The sequence below is a fragment of the Neovison vison genome, chromosome 1, assembly GCF_020171115.1.
Source record: "Neovison vison isolate M4711 chromosome 1, ASM_NN_V1, whole genome shotgun sequence".
NCBI lineage: Eukaryota > Metazoa > Chordata > Mammalia > Carnivora > Mustelidae > Neogale > Neogale vison.
In genome coordinates this window covers 26,561,638-26,578,966 of record NC_058091.1, presented here as the reverse complement: position 1 = coordinate 26,578,966, position 17,329 = coordinate 26,561,638, and the positions used below count along the sequence as shown (strand labels likewise).

Here is a 17,329-nt window from a genome sequence, read left to right as displayed (position 1 = left end):
TTCTGTCCTTGTTTGGGCATCGGTGGGGGGCGGACAGCATTCTAGGACCCGCGGCGTTGGTGGCTCCTCTCCATGGGGCTAACTCCAGAGGTAGGACCCCGGCAGGGAGAGAAAACAGGATAAAAATGAGAACTAGAATTTCATTCCCCTCGAAGTCGAAGGACCCACTCGCGTAACTCCTCTTTGGGACACTCGCTCGCCTCTCAGCACCAGCAGGAAGGGCCGGGAGAGCGCGCAGCTCCGCTTCGGAGCACTTGCCGCGGAGGCTGGCTGGCTCGCACCGACGCAGGACCACCCTCGGGAACCGGCGAGGGGTCGGAGGAAGCCCGCCCTGGGGCGGCGGGGCCGCGCGGGACGGACCTTTGACCCAAGCCCCGTTCGTTTTCAAAGAAGGAGGGCACTTACCCGAAATTTGCATTCGCGTGGCGGTGCAGGGCCCTTCCCTTTAAGCGAAGCTCCACCCGAAATTGCCAGGTGAATTTGGTAGATTTGGGACCCTAAGTTGGAAACCGAGATATGAAAGTGTGCTCCAATCAATCTTTACTTTTCACAGAGGACACCTATTTGGGGTAAGAAAAGCAGGGCGAATTAATGAAGAGTTGGCTCTGGGGGAAGGGCTGGAGGACAAAAGAGGAAGAAGGTTAGATGGACATTCCGTTTCCACTCGAAATGTCCCATCGTGGGGTACAATTTGTGTCGCTTATTGGAGTATGAGGTTGATGGTGCGTGCCAAACATGATCTCAACGTGAAAAAGACGACAGGTACGTTACAAGGTGGGTACCCGGAAGTGCACACTTGCCAAGTCTCTCCAAGAAAGAGGCAGGACAACACCATGTTCAAGAACATGGGGCCTAAGGCCGGACAGGCTGCGTTTGAAACCGGCCTCGGGCACCAGATAGCTGTGTGACCTTGGAAAGTTACTTAGCTTTTCTGTGCTTTTGTTTCCTCTTTTGTACCTTAAGGATGGTGATGACGACTATGATGATTGCACCTGTGCCTCATTAGAGTGCTTTGAGGACTAGATGATTTAATCTATGCAAGAGGCTTAGAATGGGATGTTGTATGTAGTGAGTTATATGTATATGAATATATATTATACTGATAAACCTCCTTCTCTAACGTGTTTGAAATTTGTTGTAACTACTCAAGGTTCATTTTCAAGGCTACTTCTTCAGAGTCTGTTTCTTTCTAGATACTCTGCCAGCCGTTTGGTAGCTACTGCTAAGTACATTTAAAGATGTAGATACAATAATATGTGTGCGCAAAGATTCTTCATGGATATGCATTGGAGAATGGCTTATAATAAAGAACACTGGAAATAACCTAAATTCTAACCTTAGGCTACTAAGTAAGTTATAGAACATTCAAACAATCTTGTTCTAAGCAGGCAAAGAAAAAAAATAAAGCTGTAGAGGGGCAGCTGGTTGGCTCAATCAGTAGAACCTGCCATTCTTGACCTTACAATCAAGAGTTAGAGCCCTATGTTGGGATTGGAGTCTACTTAAAAATTTTTTGGAGAACTATTAGAAATCTAATACTGTCAGCTAATTATATAGAGCAGAGGCTGGTGATCTATGGTCTAAAGGTCCTGCCCACTATCCATTTTTGCATAGCTAATATGACTTTTACATTTTTTATCGGTCAAAAAAAAAATCAAAAGAATAATATGTCATGATATGTGAGTATTATATGAAATTCAAACTCAATGTCCACTGAGTTTATTTATTTTAAAGATCTTATTTATTTATTTATTTTAAAAAGAATTTATTTATTTATTTGACAGACAGAGATCACAAGTAGGCAGAGAGGCAGCAGAGAGAGGAGGGAATCAGGCTCCCTGCTGAGCAGAGAGCCTGACATGGGGCTCGATCCCAGGACCCTGAGATCATGACCTGAGCTGAAGGCAGAGGCTTTAACCCACTGAGCCACCCAGGCGCCCCAAGATCTTATTCATTTAAGAGAGAGACAAGCAGGGGGAGAGGGAGAAAAAGACTCCCCTGGGAGCAGGGAGCCCAATTCGGGGCTTGATCCCAGGATCTCAAGATCAGGACCGGAGCCTAAGGCAGAGAGTCCAACCCACTGAGCCACCCAGGTGCCCCATTTGTTCATTGAGTTTAATTGGAACCCAGCTATACTCACTCATTTATGGCTGCTTTAGTGCTCCAAAGGCAGCATGGAGGACTTCCAACAGAAACCATATGCCCCAGTAAAGCCTAAAATAGTTACTTTCTAGTTCTTTACTATTGTCCTTTGATAATAGAGTATACTTTTGTCCTGGGTATAGTTATAAGTGGTTTAGAAATATTAAGCCATTGAATCCTCACAATGAACCCTATGAAGAAATAGTTACTGTATTATCACCATTTTATAAATGGGAAGCTGAGGAAACAGAGAGGCAGAGTGGTCTGCACCAGGTCGCCCAGCTAAAGAGCTGGTCCAGGATGCGAACCAGGCTGTCTAGTTCCAGAGCTTGCGCCTTTGTCCACTAGGTACATGTTTCTGCTACTTTCTATTTCTAGCTATACTTCTTCCCATGGAGAGATGCTAAGTAGAAAAAGGCAAGTGACAGGGGTGTATGGAATATTAGAAATCATCCATGATAAGCTCTAAAATGCATACCTTCCTTACCTCAAAGTGGTGAGGTTGTAAATGATTTTTCTTTTTTCTCCTTTCTTCCCTTCCTTCCTCCCTCTCTACCCTTCTTCCAACTCCTCCCACTCCTCCTCCTGCTTCTCCTTCTGCTAAACTTTCTACAATGATTGTATGTTACTTTTATAGTAATTTAAAAACATGTTTATTAAAATAGTATACCAGGTTCTGGCTTTTGCAGATGGGAAGGCTAGACTCCAGAGGTACGGTTACAGTCAGCTGGTATAGGGCACACTCATTCCTTACCTGGCAGAATAAGATGCCTATAAGGCCTATACATCATATAAAGATTGTATATTTTTATAAAAGAGTAGTGGATTCAAAATCCTAAGACTTGAGAACTGGCACTTGATAGAGTCTGTGTTTTCTCTGAGTATGTGTTTCATAGAAAGAAGAGACTGAACTAAATCTAAAAGTGTCACACTATTCTGCACCTAAGGATTAAAACACAAATTGATATGTAAGTTTCTTATCACAGATGTATGAATAATAACAGCTCTATAAAATTTAAGATAAGAATTTTAGACACAAAACTTGGTTTTGGGAATGACGTCTGCTCCCTGGTCTCCTCCTGCTTGTCACGGAGAGGTCAGACTGAAAGATTCTGAACACTATTTGGAAACTGATATCATGCAAGGAAGTAACTTTAACAGAAGTATAAAATTAAAAACATACATACAAGGGATAAATGACAAAATAAAGGCCAGCCTGTCTCCTCTGCAAAAACTCTGGCTAATGTAGCTTAAATTGACGTAATTACATCTACCTTTATTTCTTCATGGGCATCCTAGACTGCTTTTGCTATCTAGACAAAGCCTTGATGAAATTTCAAAGTTCAGATAGAGTAAGTTTTGGGAAAATAAAACAAGACCTCAGGGAGTCCCTGTTTTTAAAAGTATGTAGCGTTATCTTTCATATCCATATCTGCCCATGGTTGACATCAGTGCAGTCTTTCTTATTTTATGGAGCCCATAGCTTCTTCTGGTATGGTCTCTAGGTAGACAGTTCTGATCAAACATGGACTATTAAATTTAATTAAATTTAAGTTTAATTAAATTTAATTAGATTGTTTGTATACCTAAGCTCCTTGCATTAAATGTTTCATCAAATTTTTCATTGACCAGTTTGACAACCAATATCGTTGACTTTTGAAATTTCTTTACCTTTCCTTTTTTTTTTTTAAAGATTTTATTTATTTATTTGACAGGCAGAGATTACAAGTAGGCTGAGAGGCAGGCAGAGAGAGAGAAGGAGGAAGCAGGCTCCCTGCTGAGCAGAGAGCCTGCTGCGGGGCTCGATCCCAGGACCCTGGGATCATGACCTGAGCCGAAGACAGAGGCTTTAACCCACTGAGCCACCCAGGCGCCGCTACCTTTCCTTTAAAAAAAAAAATTAATAAAAGGGGAACCTGGGTGGCTCAGTTGATTAAGCATCCAACTTGGTTTTGGCTCAGCTCATGATCTCAGGGTGGTGCGATCCAGCCCCGGGTGGGGCTCCGCGCTAAGCATGGAGTCTGCTTGAAGATTCTTTCCCCCTCCTTCTCCCTCACTTTCTGCTCTTCTCCCCACTGGCACGCGCATGCTCTATCTCTCTCAAATAAAGAAATAAAATCTATTAAAAATTAAAAAAATAAAAAATTAATAAAAAAATTAAATATTAATAGACTTTGTTTTGTTAGAGCAGGTTTAGGTTTATACATGATTGAGCAGATGGTCTAGGAAGTTTCTATATACCCCCTTCTCCCTTGCTCAGAGTTTCTCCTGTTATTAAGATATTACATTAATGTGATACGTTTGTCACAATGGAGAACCACTGTTGATACATTATTATGAAAAAACTTACATTAGGGTTCAGCACTGTATAGTCCTATGGGTTTTGCCAAATGTATCATGTTGGGTATCCATCTGTGACATAGTAAGAAATATATGTATTTGGTGTTTTTCCCTAGTTGCACAGAACTTCTAAAACCTTTATAATTCTTGAGTGATGGGATGCTGGGGCACATTTTTTTCTAATATTCAGTGTTTGACCTTCAATTCCTGACATGGCACTCCGAAGCCTTTGTGATTTCCCGAGTGATGGGGATGATAGGAGCATCTTACACAGAGCTCCTAGACCCCCTTGGAATTTCCTGGGTGAGAAGAACATTTTTTGTTCTAATGAGATGACTCTGGGTGGGCTCCTGGTTAGTTTCTGGATGGGGCCTGATCACCAGAAAGACCAAAGCCGTGATTGGAAACTTGGAACTTCCAGCCGCACCCTTCATCTACTGGTGAGGGGAGAGGGGCTGGGCACTGAATGAATAATTGATACTGCCTACATGATGAAGTATCACAAAAACCCCTCAACGAAGGAGTTTTATCCAGCTTGGGAGAGTGCATCCACTACTGGGAAGGTGGCACAACCCAATTCCACAGGGACAGAAGTTCCCACACTTAGGAGCCTTCTGGACCTTACCTCGTGTACTTCCTTATCTGGCTGTTCATTTGTATCCTTTATTATATCCTTTACATACCAGCAGATGTGTTTCCCTGTGTTCTGTGAGTTGTTATAGAAAATTATCAAACCTGAGGACAAGGTCAAGGGAACCCCCATTTATAGCCAAGTCAGACAGAAGTGTGACCCTGGGGGCCCACTACTTGTGGTTGGCCTCTGCAGTAAGGAGGTACTCGTGTGGAACTGAGACCCAACCTGAGAGTGTGCACTAACTCAGTCAGAATTGCATTGTAAGACACCCATTTGGAGTCTGGAGAGTTGGAGAATTGGTTAGTGTGGGAACTACCCCACCCCCACCCCATTTGGTGCCTAGTGCTGTGAGGAGAAGAAATAGAGTTTTCTTTTAGTGACGTCAAGTACCCACCATTATAGTATCATCGCAAGGAGTTTCACTGCCCTAAACATCCCCTGTCTGCCATCTATTCATCCCTCTCTTTCCTGCCCTCTCTAACCCCTGGCAATCACGGATATTTTTTACTGTCTCCATAGCTTTGCCTTTTCCAAAATGTCACATAGTTGGTATCATATAGAATATTGACTTTTCAGACTGGCTTCTTTCACTAAGATATATGCATTTAAGTTTCCTCCATTTTTTTTTGAGTCTTGATAGCTCATTTTTAAAGTCACTGAATAATATTCCGTAAGATGGATATACACAGTTTGTTTACACATTCACCATTTTATGAACGTCTTGGTTTCTTCCAGTGTGTGGTGATTATGGTGATTATGAATAAATCTGCTATGAACATTGGTGTGTAGGTTTTCGAGTGGACAAGTTTCCAGCCCATTTCGGTAAATACCATGGACAGCAATTGTTAGATTGTGTAGTAGGACTATGCTAGCTTGGTAAGAAACTGCCACTCTGCCTTCCAAAGTGGCTGTACCATTTTCCATTCCCACCACCAATGAGAGAGAGTTCCTGTTATTTCACATTCTTGCTAGTATTTGGTATTATGAATTTTTTTTCAATTTAGTCATTTTAATGACTAAATTTTTAATGATATTTAAACTGACACAGTTGGTTATTTTGTTTAAAATAACTAAAATAACTAAACAGGTTATATATTGAACAGGTGTTTGTATCTTGGCTAAATAAAAAATGAGAAATGTCTCAAAGCAAAGGGATATGAAGCCCACAGTCTTTAGAAAAGTAATTAAAACAGCATCTATCTAAATATTTCTAAATTCATGGAGAAGCTCCAAAAAAACTTTGCATTACCACTGATTTGTTTAAAAATGAGTTTTTAGGGGTGCCTGGGTGGCTCAGTCATTAAGCCTCTGCCTTCAGCTCAGGTCTTGTCCCAGGTTCCTGGAATTGAGCCTCTCATTGGGCTCCCTGCTCCGCAGGAAGCCTGCTTCTCCCTCTCCCACTCCCCCTACTTGTGTTCCCTCTCCCGCTGTGTCTCTCTTTGTCAAATAAATAAAATCTTAAAAAAATAAAAATAAAAATGAGTTTTTACCCAAAGGGTAAAACTCCTAAATGAAAAGTGACTCGGGATTTTAAGAGGACAATGAATTATGAAGGCAGTCAAAAGCAGGATGGAGGGATTGGAATTAGAGGCTGGATTTGAACCATGGTTCTATATTTAAAAAGCTAGGTGAATTCAAATCATTTATTAAACTCTTCTGGGCTTCAATCACTTGTCTATAAAATCAGGATAAGAATTCATATTTGACAAGATTATCTTGACCTTTAGAGACCATGTTTTTTATGTTTTTTAAAAAATGTCTGGCATCAAGTTTTTGGTACATTAATTGGAAATTTTTTTCTATCCCCCTTACAGTGCTCTGCACATGGTACAGAATGAAGAAAAATTATTAGAATTTCAGTCATCAAAATTCCCTAGTCTGGTGAAATAGTTGAAATATCTTATGAACACATGAAATAGCTAAGAGGTAGTTTTATTTTTTATGTATTTGCCTGTTGTAAACAACTGGACTCTAGCAGACCCAAGACTGATGTTTCAAACAAAATTTGTAAATTGAAGGACTTTGGCACATGCTAAAATTTCCAGCGGTTTGGGGTTTCCCGGGAGTAGCCAGAAATGAGATATTGGCTTCAAAAGCAAACTCATGAAATATGCAGTAGTATAGATTCTAGAAACCGGGCACTTGGCAGAGCTAAGGTACGGTAATTTACCATTCTGGGGTTGGCAGAAACATGCACACGGTGACTATTATGTCAAAAACTAGAGGCCTGATAGTCCTGCTGTCTGTTCTTCCTCATGTAGCTTTTATTCTAAAGCAGAAAAGTTGCATTTGTGAATTATGTGTTTTAAATATTGACAACAACAAATGAACGCCCTAGATGAAGTGTGTAATCGGGTTTCTTAATCTTTTAGGAAGTTGTTTCAAAAAGAATGAAGCTGTTATAAGGAGTTAAGCATGACAGAATTACGGTTTTTTAAAAAATGGGAAAAGATGATCAGAGAAATAACTCTGAATTCACAATCAATTCCTGCAGCTTTTTAAAAAAATGGGAAAAGGTGATCAGAGAAATAACTGAATTCACAATCAATTCTCGCAGACCCCTCAAACGGGTCCCAGTTGGGTCCTAAAAACTAAACTGGGTGCTAGGCCCCGGGCAGGCACCCCCAGAAGACAGGTTCCAAAGTCTAGCTCCAACCACTGTGATGACCTCTCTTGTGTTTTGTTCTTTCCCTTTTGGGACTTTCTAGAAATTCACAGACCCTTGAACCCCGTCAACGAATCCCCAGTTAATCATTTCTACTTGTAGAGAAGAGAAAATGCAACAACCCCGAGGAAGACAATTTCAAAGGTACAGTTTTTTATTTTTTTAGTGTGCCAATAACTTCTTTATATGAGGCATTTGGTGGTGATAAAGGAAAAATTGTGAATGATAGGAAAATAACTTCTGGCAATTCTTGGTAACGCGTCATCTAGGGTATAGATAAAATTCTGATGGACAGTGAAGCTGTGGGGTGACTTAGAATCTCCATCTGGTGAAAGCAGAACTTCATAGAGTTTCTACTGAGCAGTGCCATTCTCTTGTGTAATTAATCCTCAAAAACGGCTGGTCTTGGAGATAAATGTGAGGTCCCATAATAGCCAGCCCAGTAATTGACATCAGCTTGAAACAAAAACCCAGAGCAATACATTATAAAGATGGAATAATAAAATAAAGTTGGGAATAATGACACTGCCATCCGGCATTAATTGATGTGCAAAAGCACTCAGAGTTCTCGGGAGAAAAGAATTATTTAAATGCAAATTATTACTACTACTACTACTACTTAAATTGTTGTAATAAATTCATGAAAATAAGACACCTCCTGAGCTTAATGCATATATAAAACCGAATCAAATATTTATGAGCCTGCTTCCAGCATTTTTATCATGTGGCCTAAAAAATGGTAAACAAGATGAAATATTTTTTTAGCCCAAGACCAAACCTATTTGGTATAATCTAGAACCACAAAATGGTTTCGATGGTATTTGGCTTGAAAATCACCAAGAGTGCCACACACTTCCCTGGGAGAACAAGGTCATGCTTTGACAAGATAAGGGTTTTAGAGTCATTGAGTCTCCAAAGTCTGGGAAGAATTAGAAATACTTTGGGGAAGCACATGTTTGGATAGAACACAAATTTGGCTTTCATACCCTGTACAAAACTCTTCGTACACAGTTCTCTGCCTGCCACAACTTAGGAATTTCTTGGTAACATCAACTACATACTTCAAGTTGTCTGAAGAGAAGTGCAATGAATATATTATAAACTCAGAAAATGGCATCTAAAAGCAACAAAGCATTCCAAAGTGAGTTGGGAAATCTTGCAGATGACTTCAGGTGACTGTTTTAATGAATAAATAATACTTCAGTACCTAAAAGATGTATGTTGAATAGCAAAAAAAAATCTGGTAAAAAATATTGCTATTAGGGGTGCCTGGGTGGCTCAGTGGGTTAATGCCTCTGCCTTTGGCTCAGGTCATGATCCCAGAGTCCTGGGATTGAGCCCCGCATCGGGCCCTCTGCTCAGTGGGGAGCCTGTTTCCTCCTCTCTCTCTCCCTGCCTCTCTGCCTACTTGTGATCTCTGTCAAATAAATAAATAAAATATTTAAAAAAATATTGCTATTAATGACCATCATAAGATGAAATCATTAAAAATGCCTTGGCATTTGGTACTTATATTATCAGTGGTTAATGTATTGGTGTGTGATTCCCACACGTTTCAAAGTGAAATTACAGAAATGGGATTCTCCCGAGCAGTTAGTCTCTAACGCTGTTATGGCTTTTTTCACTTGCTGTCTTTTGCATATTTATGTACAGGTCTATTTCTCCTTTTAAGTGGTTAGTTTCTGGGGGGTAGGAAGTGTGTTTGGTTTACCTTTCATATCTCCATGGTACTTAGCATATGATTTGCATATATTTGGAACTCAGTAAATATTAGTGGATGGAATCATCGAGTGCATTTGTTTCAAGTACCGTTATTCTCCAATAGAAGAAACGCTAAATATTTTGAATTTGTTTTACAACTTAAGTTATTATGAATGGGGAAAGTAACAGAAGAAATATACACCGACACGTTAACAGAAGTCAGGTTGGAATGGTGGAATTATTGTCTTTATTATTCACTTTAGTCCAGCTTACTTATAATACAATCACATCATTTTTCTGATAAAGGGAATAAATAACAACAAAATGGCAAAAGTGATGTTCTAGATCACTTTATCAGAATTATGGTGGCTTCTCTTTCATAATAGGGACACCTCACTCCCCTGCCCACCCTCATCCCTCCCGTCCACCTCTCTTCCCTCCTCCTATCTAGCTGACTTGTGATGAACAGGAACACGTTGGAAGAGATAGGTTTGGAAGGAGGGGAGGAGATGAGGACCCAAGCCTGAGATGTATTCATTCATTCATTCATTCATTCTTTCATTCATTCTTCATTCATTTAGAAACACGGAGTGGTCTGATGGTGAGAAATGCCTGGGGTCAGGGTGCAGTGGAGGAAGAATGCAGAGACCTCAGTGTCACAGCCACACTCTTGGGGCCATCAGCCCAGAACCCCAGAGAACAAGGGGCCAAGCAACTTTGCTGTCCATCCAGGGAGGACTCAGAAGACAGAGAGAGGCCAAAACACCTCTTCTCCTCTTCCATGAGGCCTTGTAAACTTACCCCTGCCCCCAGAGCAAGGAGAGAAGCAGAAAGACTGACAGAATTATTTTAAATGATTGTTTAAAAGGGGAAGAAACTGTTCTTAAGTGTCAGGATCAAGTATTTTCTGCCATCACAGGTGAGAGGGTATGAGAACAGGATGAGATCACTAACAGGTTTTAAAAAGATGTGTTTTGCACACATCGGAGTGGTGTTTCCCCATTTCATATGTCCTGCACATTTTATTCATTTTTTTCAAAAATAATTTAATGAGTACTTGACCTCAGAGGAGGTCAAACTCTACAAACTACATTTCTGAGAAACATGAAATACAAAAACTGTTAAATTATTTATCATTTAAAATAGAATTACTCTCAGGGGACACAATACTCCATCACATGTTTCCAACACAGAGAGACTGTAAGCTAAATCAGCTTGCAAATTTTCAACCCAGAGAATGATCTTGGAACCTGAAAACTATTAACTGTGTATTCTGAACAAATATTGCTGAAACTCAGTTCAACATCAGCAAGAAGAATGTGGCTTTGAAGTCATGTAAAGATAGTATAGTTCCGTATCATGCAGAAAAAATGATATGTAGAAAAAATATTATTACAGGTCTTTAATTTTCTTTCATGAGAAAACTGCCAGTGGCACTGCATAGTCAAAGTCCAACTGGGAGGGGGAATCAGTATTAAAATTCAGATATGGATTCAAGAACAGATGCAATTACTTTCCTTCGACTCAATAAATATTTACAAAGCAGCTACCATGTACTAGGCATTGTTCCCAAACAGATATAGACTAGTGGGGGAGTTTGAAAAAAAAATTCCTTTCCTCAGAAATATAGATATTATGCTCATACATTGGCTAAACTTTGATCGCAGATGACCCGATTCCTACCCACAGCAATACCCTGTTCTTCACAAATGTCCACTTATACTGCACTGAAAAATATCTTTTGTATCTTGGAGACCTCACTGGCTACTATTTGAAGATGTTTCTGTTTACAAAGTTTCACCGTGCATATAGTTTTATTCCATCTTTGAAAAGAGAGAGAAACAGCACTACAGGGGGACACTAAATTAATTTACTTGTATGTTGGGGGGTGATGGCACATAAAGCCTGGTGGCCTGAGAGATAAGGAAGGCTTCTCAGTAAAATTTCTGGAGAGATCACAAATAAGACATGGAAGTATCTGAAATGATAGGGGACAAATCCCAGATTTAAAGAATTTATTTAAATAACCTCAAAGAAGGTGCTTGGGTGGCTCAGTCAGTTAAGCATCTGCCTTTGGCTTAGGTCAAGATCGCAGAGTCCCGAGGTCAATCCCCACATTGGGCTCTCTGCTCAGCCGCTCAGCTGAGAGCCCGCTTCTTTCTCTGCCCTTCCCTCTACTCATGCTCTCTCTCTCCTCAAATTAAACAAACAAACTGCTTCAGAGAAGCTGGGCCATGCTCTTTCATATAGCCATTTTAATAAGGTTACATTTAATTGCACATTTTACTTATAAGCCTCATTTGAACTCAAGTGAGTTGCTGATGGTTCTGAAGAAGAAAGGTTCATGTTTAGATCCCTGCACTGTCACCAACAAATTCAGCAGATGCATAACTAGCATTTTGGCTTTGACTTTTCTTTTGGTTCAGATTGGGGGCATCTTAGTTCCCTTCAAGTCACTCAGCACCATGGTCCATGTAGCGTGCAAAATGCAAGCACACTGATTTGGAAGAATACGGTGAAGTTGAGTGTCACCACTTACTGTAATCCAGCCTCTCTAATCTTTACCCATAAAGTGGGATTCTTTCAAGAAACAAGTAGAGGAAATAATATGTGGACATGCTTTGTAAACTATAAAGTATTTAATCGAGGTAGGATTTTGCTCTGTGATTCTGTAATTTGGGAGATAATTTTATATGTAGTAAGAGTGATAATCACAGGTTAGATCATGGAAGGCATCTCATGTTATATCAAGTGGGGCTAGAATCCTACTGTAAAAGTATGTAAAAACAAATAGCTTTGGAGTCCTATAAATAAAATAAAATTATATTTATTAGGATCACTACAGTGTGAATTGAAATAGAGCAAAGGGAAAAACTATAGTTCAAGACACAAATAATCAGTTCTTCCGGGGGGGGTGTTCCCTGTCAATCTTTAATAGCTAGCAGGTTTTAAAACTAGTTGAATTTAGCATAATAATAAAACCTCAGATTAAACTGAAACCGTGCTGATGTTACATGCAAATGTACAATCACGCATTAAAATGATGGTAACACTCACAGATGACTAAGAGCTAAAGTAATATTTCAGACTTGCAACATCTTTTCATTATTGTAAGATTTTGAACTTGAAATCACACACAGTTCTATCAACTTGACCTTGTATTTTATTATGTCTATCTGATACTAATATTTATTTTATTTTTTATTGATACATAGGTATTAAATTTTAGTAGAAGGAAGAAAAATAAGGGAATTGGGCCCACTGATGGCCCACATTTCAGTAAGCTGTCATTTGCTAAAAAATAATATTAATTTGGGAGCAGCATTTTTGAAGGTTAATTTCTTCTATAACCATGTGTCCTATAGCGATGTGGAACCCAGTCAGTGCAATCCAATGCCACATGTGTATTTATGTCCTTGGTCAAACCAGCAGTCTCAAGTACATGGTGTATAACGTATCGCTGTTATAATTTGTATTGTCTGCTTAGTATGTTTTTCTTATGGCTCTTGCCAGCTAGGTTGGGGGATTTCACTTAGTAACTGCTCTGTCAAATCAATTCTGTCCTTCTGCTTCTGTGCAGTGTAACAAAATGACATCCAAAGCTTATCCAGATGAGCTGAGAGCAACTGAATTGCCTTCTGCTCCTTTGTTGAAGGGGAGAGAAAATTCCTTAGCCCGTAAGTGCTGAGAGAGCGTCACGGTATTCTTTATGGTGGATTAATTTTAGCACCACGAGTTCCTTGAGGTGCAGAGTCCAGGGCAAATCTTCTTGGTGCTTTGTGTGGAGGTGAAGTCAAGTTCAAAGGATAAGCTCTTGAGGGGAACGAGAAGCCTTCAAATATCCAACTACAGTGAAGGTTAAGCAAACGGGGCCCACAGCCTCTGGCAACTTGCCTAGGTAACTGGGGTGAGTGTTCATGGGCTCGCTTTAAGCCACTTCTTCCTTCCCACCACCCCCCGCCCCAGGCTCCTTCTTAGGGTTATTTCCGACCACAAAATTTAGGACAGAAAATTACAGTCACCCCAGTTCTTTAAGTCATAAGTTCTTTAAGACCAGGATCAGCTTCGTGGGCATGCAAAGGGCCTCAGGCTTACAAAAAGCCCTGCATTCGGTTCAGTGCTCTACTTTCCCCGTTTAAAATTCTTCATACTTTTGAACAAGGTGCTTTATTTATTTATGCATGTACAGAGCTTGTGTACAAAGCCAGAAAGCCGTTTTAACACAAGGAAACAACCAGTTCCTCACCTTACTGTCCTTTCGCCAGTGATAAAGAAATCAAAGGGATTTAGGGCTGAAGACAATTAGGCTGAGATGGAAATGAGCCCAATTTCTAATAGAAATTAAATTTTAAGGGCACTGTGATATTGTGCTTCAGGGGTATTTTTTTTTTTTTTTTGTATCTGTGGTTTTTTTCTTTCCGTCTCAAGTGATCAGAGTATTTTGAGAGAGCAAACTGTGGTTTGCTAGACATTTCAAACCACTCATACAGTGTGTGTACATGGAGGTTAGTAGAGGGATTTGATACTTTGGTATTGTTGTGGAAGTGAGAACACCTGGGTGCAAACCAAGGTGTTGGATGGTTGTGTGTCCGTTCTACAGAGGAGGGCTGCTGTCGGCCCTACGCACAAGTGGGAGGATGGTCAGGTTCATCTCCGTACCTCCTCTTTCAACATCCCTTTAGCCTGTTCTGTTGGTACTCTTTTGTCGTCATCCTAAAAATGGTTAGATTTCTGGAAAATTTCTGGAAAATTCTTCTGCTCCCTCTGCCAACATGATTTGAACCAAAAGTCTACATCCCATATTCTCTGTGGTTTGTTCTCAGTTGATTTTCCTGGTTAGAAAGCTCTCCTGTCAGGAACACCTGTGAAATTACTAGCTGGTACTAACTTAAGGTGTGGCTTCTCCTTAGGATTCTCTGTACTTTAATAGCTGAAGGCCTTCGGTTGTACCCAGGAGAGAGCTGCCATTGTGTCTGCTTGCGTAATAGCTGCCCATGATGGCCATGTGGGGCTGGGAGCCAACCCCTCCAACTACTCCTTTAGTTCGTGCTGAACTGGCTGAGTTCAGGAGCTCATCCAGACTAATGATTCAGACCTTGTCCCACTGTGCCACTTGCAGCAGATGCTAATGTACAGAAAGATAATGTATGTTACATAACCCCAATAATTCTTCCCCCACTCTTCTTGCTGACTTTGCTTCCTGGGTCACTGAGAAAAGAGAATCATGAGGAAACTTCCACAAGCTCCCAGTACATCTCTCATTTGCCAGCAACTGCGCTCCCCCATACTTTCTGCCTACTCTTCTTCCTAATGATTGATTGTCCCTGGATCCCATCATCACTCACCTGCTCAAGGTCATCCCTCCAGAAATTCACTGCTCTCTCCTGGATCATTCCCATCAGCATACAAATACACCATTATTTCCCTAATCTTACAACCAACCATGAAAAGCCTCTTCTCTCTTGACCCCACTTCCTGCTCAGGCTACCGTTCCTTTCTATTAAACTTCATATCAACATTCCTCGAAAAGCTTACTTGTACTTGCTTTTTTAATTTCTTGCCTTTCCTTTCCCCTCAACCTGCTTTAGTCAAGTGTTTGTTCTCAATCAGTGCACTAAAACTGTTCCTGTCAAGTTCACTGCGGACCTCCAGACTGCTTAATCCCATGGTTTCTTCTCAGACTTTACAGCACCTGACCTGTCAGCCCTGTTTGAGACGGTTCATCGCTCCTTTCTCCTTGAACACTTTCTTCACTTGACTTCCAGGACCTGACGCTTCTGGTTTTCTTCCTACCTCACTAGCTGCCCCTTCTCTTGTCCTTTGCTGACTCTTCTGCATCTCCCTGTCCTCTTAACAATGGAGTGCTCCAAGGGAAGGTCCTCCCAATAGGTTTTCTTCTGAAACTACACTTACTGCCTTGGCCATCTAATCTTATGGCTTTAAAATATCATTTGTAGGTGACATACGCTTAAATTTTTACCTCTAGCCCAGACTTTTCTCTTGAACTCTAGACTCATCCAACCATTTATTCTACTTAAGTGTCTAGTAGTGTCTTGTAAGGTTTTACAGGTGAGATAAACACAACACCGGGCGAGGTAGGCACAAGGCCAGATATATTAAAGGCGCCCTTGGGCGAGATTCCGAGACTCGGGAGAGGAGTCGGGGAAGTTGCACTGGGAGTGGGTTGGGGGAGTCTTTTATCTGGGTTAAGACAGGGCATAGTTTTACAGCCATATAAGGTAGGGTGTTTGGTGATTGGAGGGTATGGGGGAGTCCTGATGCTCCTGTTTCCTGCATAGGTATCGGGTTACTTATAGAGAGGTGTCCTGGGCATACATCCTTTTGGTGGGAGAGTCAAGGGTTAAGGAGGGGTGGGGCCTGGAAGATGGCGGCCCAGCGGTCATTTCTGTTGTTCCTCCTGCATTCCCGAGCCTCTGATCCAACAGGCATCTCATACTTAACCCTCATCTCCCCTTCCAAGTCCACTCTTCTTGTTCCCCTTCCTCCCCAGTGTGTTCTCACTAGGCTGATCAATGTGATAGTTGAATTTATTGAATAGGGTCAATCATACCACCTTTTATTTAAAACTCGCCAGTGGTTTCTGGTCACTCTCCGAATAAAAGCCAAAGTCCTTACAGTGAGTTATTGGGCCCCACCCAATCTGCCCCAAATTCTCTTTGTCATTTCTCCCTAGTGCTCATTCCGTTGTAGCCATGCTGTCTTCTAGCTGGTCCTGCTCAGACCTAAAGGCCTACCCATTTGCTTTCTCTCTGCTCGCCCAGATTGCCCATTCCCCAGGTGTCTGTGTGGATTGCTCCTTTACTTCCCTCAGGTCTCTATTCAAAGGTTACCCTCTCCTCTCTAACGTCCCTTGTCCTCCAAAAAAAAAAAAAAAAAAAAGGTTACCCTCTCATTCAGGCCTACTTTGACCATCCTATTAAAATGACAATGCCCCATTCTACCCACCGTCCCTAATTAATCTCTCCCCCTCCATGGTAACACTCTTTTTAACTCCAGGTTTTTCTGTTTTATTATTGGTCTCTCTCACCCCAGAATGTAAGTTCTCTGAGGCATGGGATCTGTTACCTGAGGTATTACTAGTGCTCAGGACAGCATGGGCAGCCAAAGCAGGTGCTCAATACATATTGGTTAAATGTCTGATGATTTCTCTTTCTACCAAAGAACGTGGTCTGCTCAGGATCTCTAGAGAACCAGTTTTCTGAAGATATGGATCAGATTGCCCATCTGTCTGGTAGCTCTTCTTTACAATGTCGAAGGATCTCCCGTGTTTGTGTGGTGGGTAGAGCTTTTGCTGCGGGTCCCTTGCTGTCCAGTCAGACCATTCACACTTGCTCTTTCAGCTAACCGTGCAAGACTGAAACACTGTGCAACGTTTTTACTATTTGTTCCCGGTTATTCTTTTTACTCCATAATTAATATACATCTTTGTCTTCCACAAAATGCCTCTTTTTAAAATGTTACTGAAAGATTGAGCTGATAAAGTATTTGTTGCAATAAAATAGCCTTCAAGGTGGACATATCATCTCTTGCATTTATTCTACTTTCTAGTCATAGTAAACAACTTCACATTTAAAATAAATAATCGCTGCCTACCACAGTAATCCGCCTTGCCTTTGTCAGAGGTTGTGGCCAAAAGTCAGTTCTGGAAACACTGATGTGGACAGACACAGCCCACTCTCATGCTGAGAGCACTTTCTGGCTGCTTCTTGAGAAGCAGTGCCCAACTCAATAGGGCAGGACATCAGATTTGAATAGATCTGAGGAAATATTTGAGAACACAATATTCCATTCTTCCAGTTCTGACACAGAAAAGGAGAAACTGCGCA

The 17,329-nt window shown here is 41.0% G+C and overlaps 1 protein-coding gene and 1 long non-coding RNA gene across 5 annotated transcripts in view; one reads left to right on the top strand and one right to left on the bottom strand.

Annotated features, from left to right (window-relative positions):
- BVES (blood vessel epicardial substance) overlaps nucleotides 1-412 on the bottom strand; it is a 37,955-nt gene extending 37,543 nt beyond the window's left edge. Inside the window, exon 1 of the mRNA XM_044244859.1 lies at nucleotides 406-412. The gene's annotated coding sequence lies outside the window, so the exon portion shown is untranslated. The remainder of the gene's footprint in view (nucleotides 1-405) is intronic.
- The window catches only part of LOC122904272, a 97,411-nt gene continuing 80,438 nt past the window's right edge, over nucleotides 357-17,329 (top strand). For 3 of the 4 annotated variants that reach the window (XR_006384170.1, XR_006384171.1, XR_006384173.1), the window contains exons 1-2: nucleotides 357-774; nucleotides 7,825-7,925. This is a non-coding gene — a long non-coding RNA (uncharacterized LOC122904272). Of the gene's footprint in view, nucleotides 775-7,824; nucleotides 7,926-13,062; nucleotides 13,160-17,329 lie in introns of all 4 variants that reach the window. The other variant, XR_006384174.1, reaches the window with a different exon arrangement.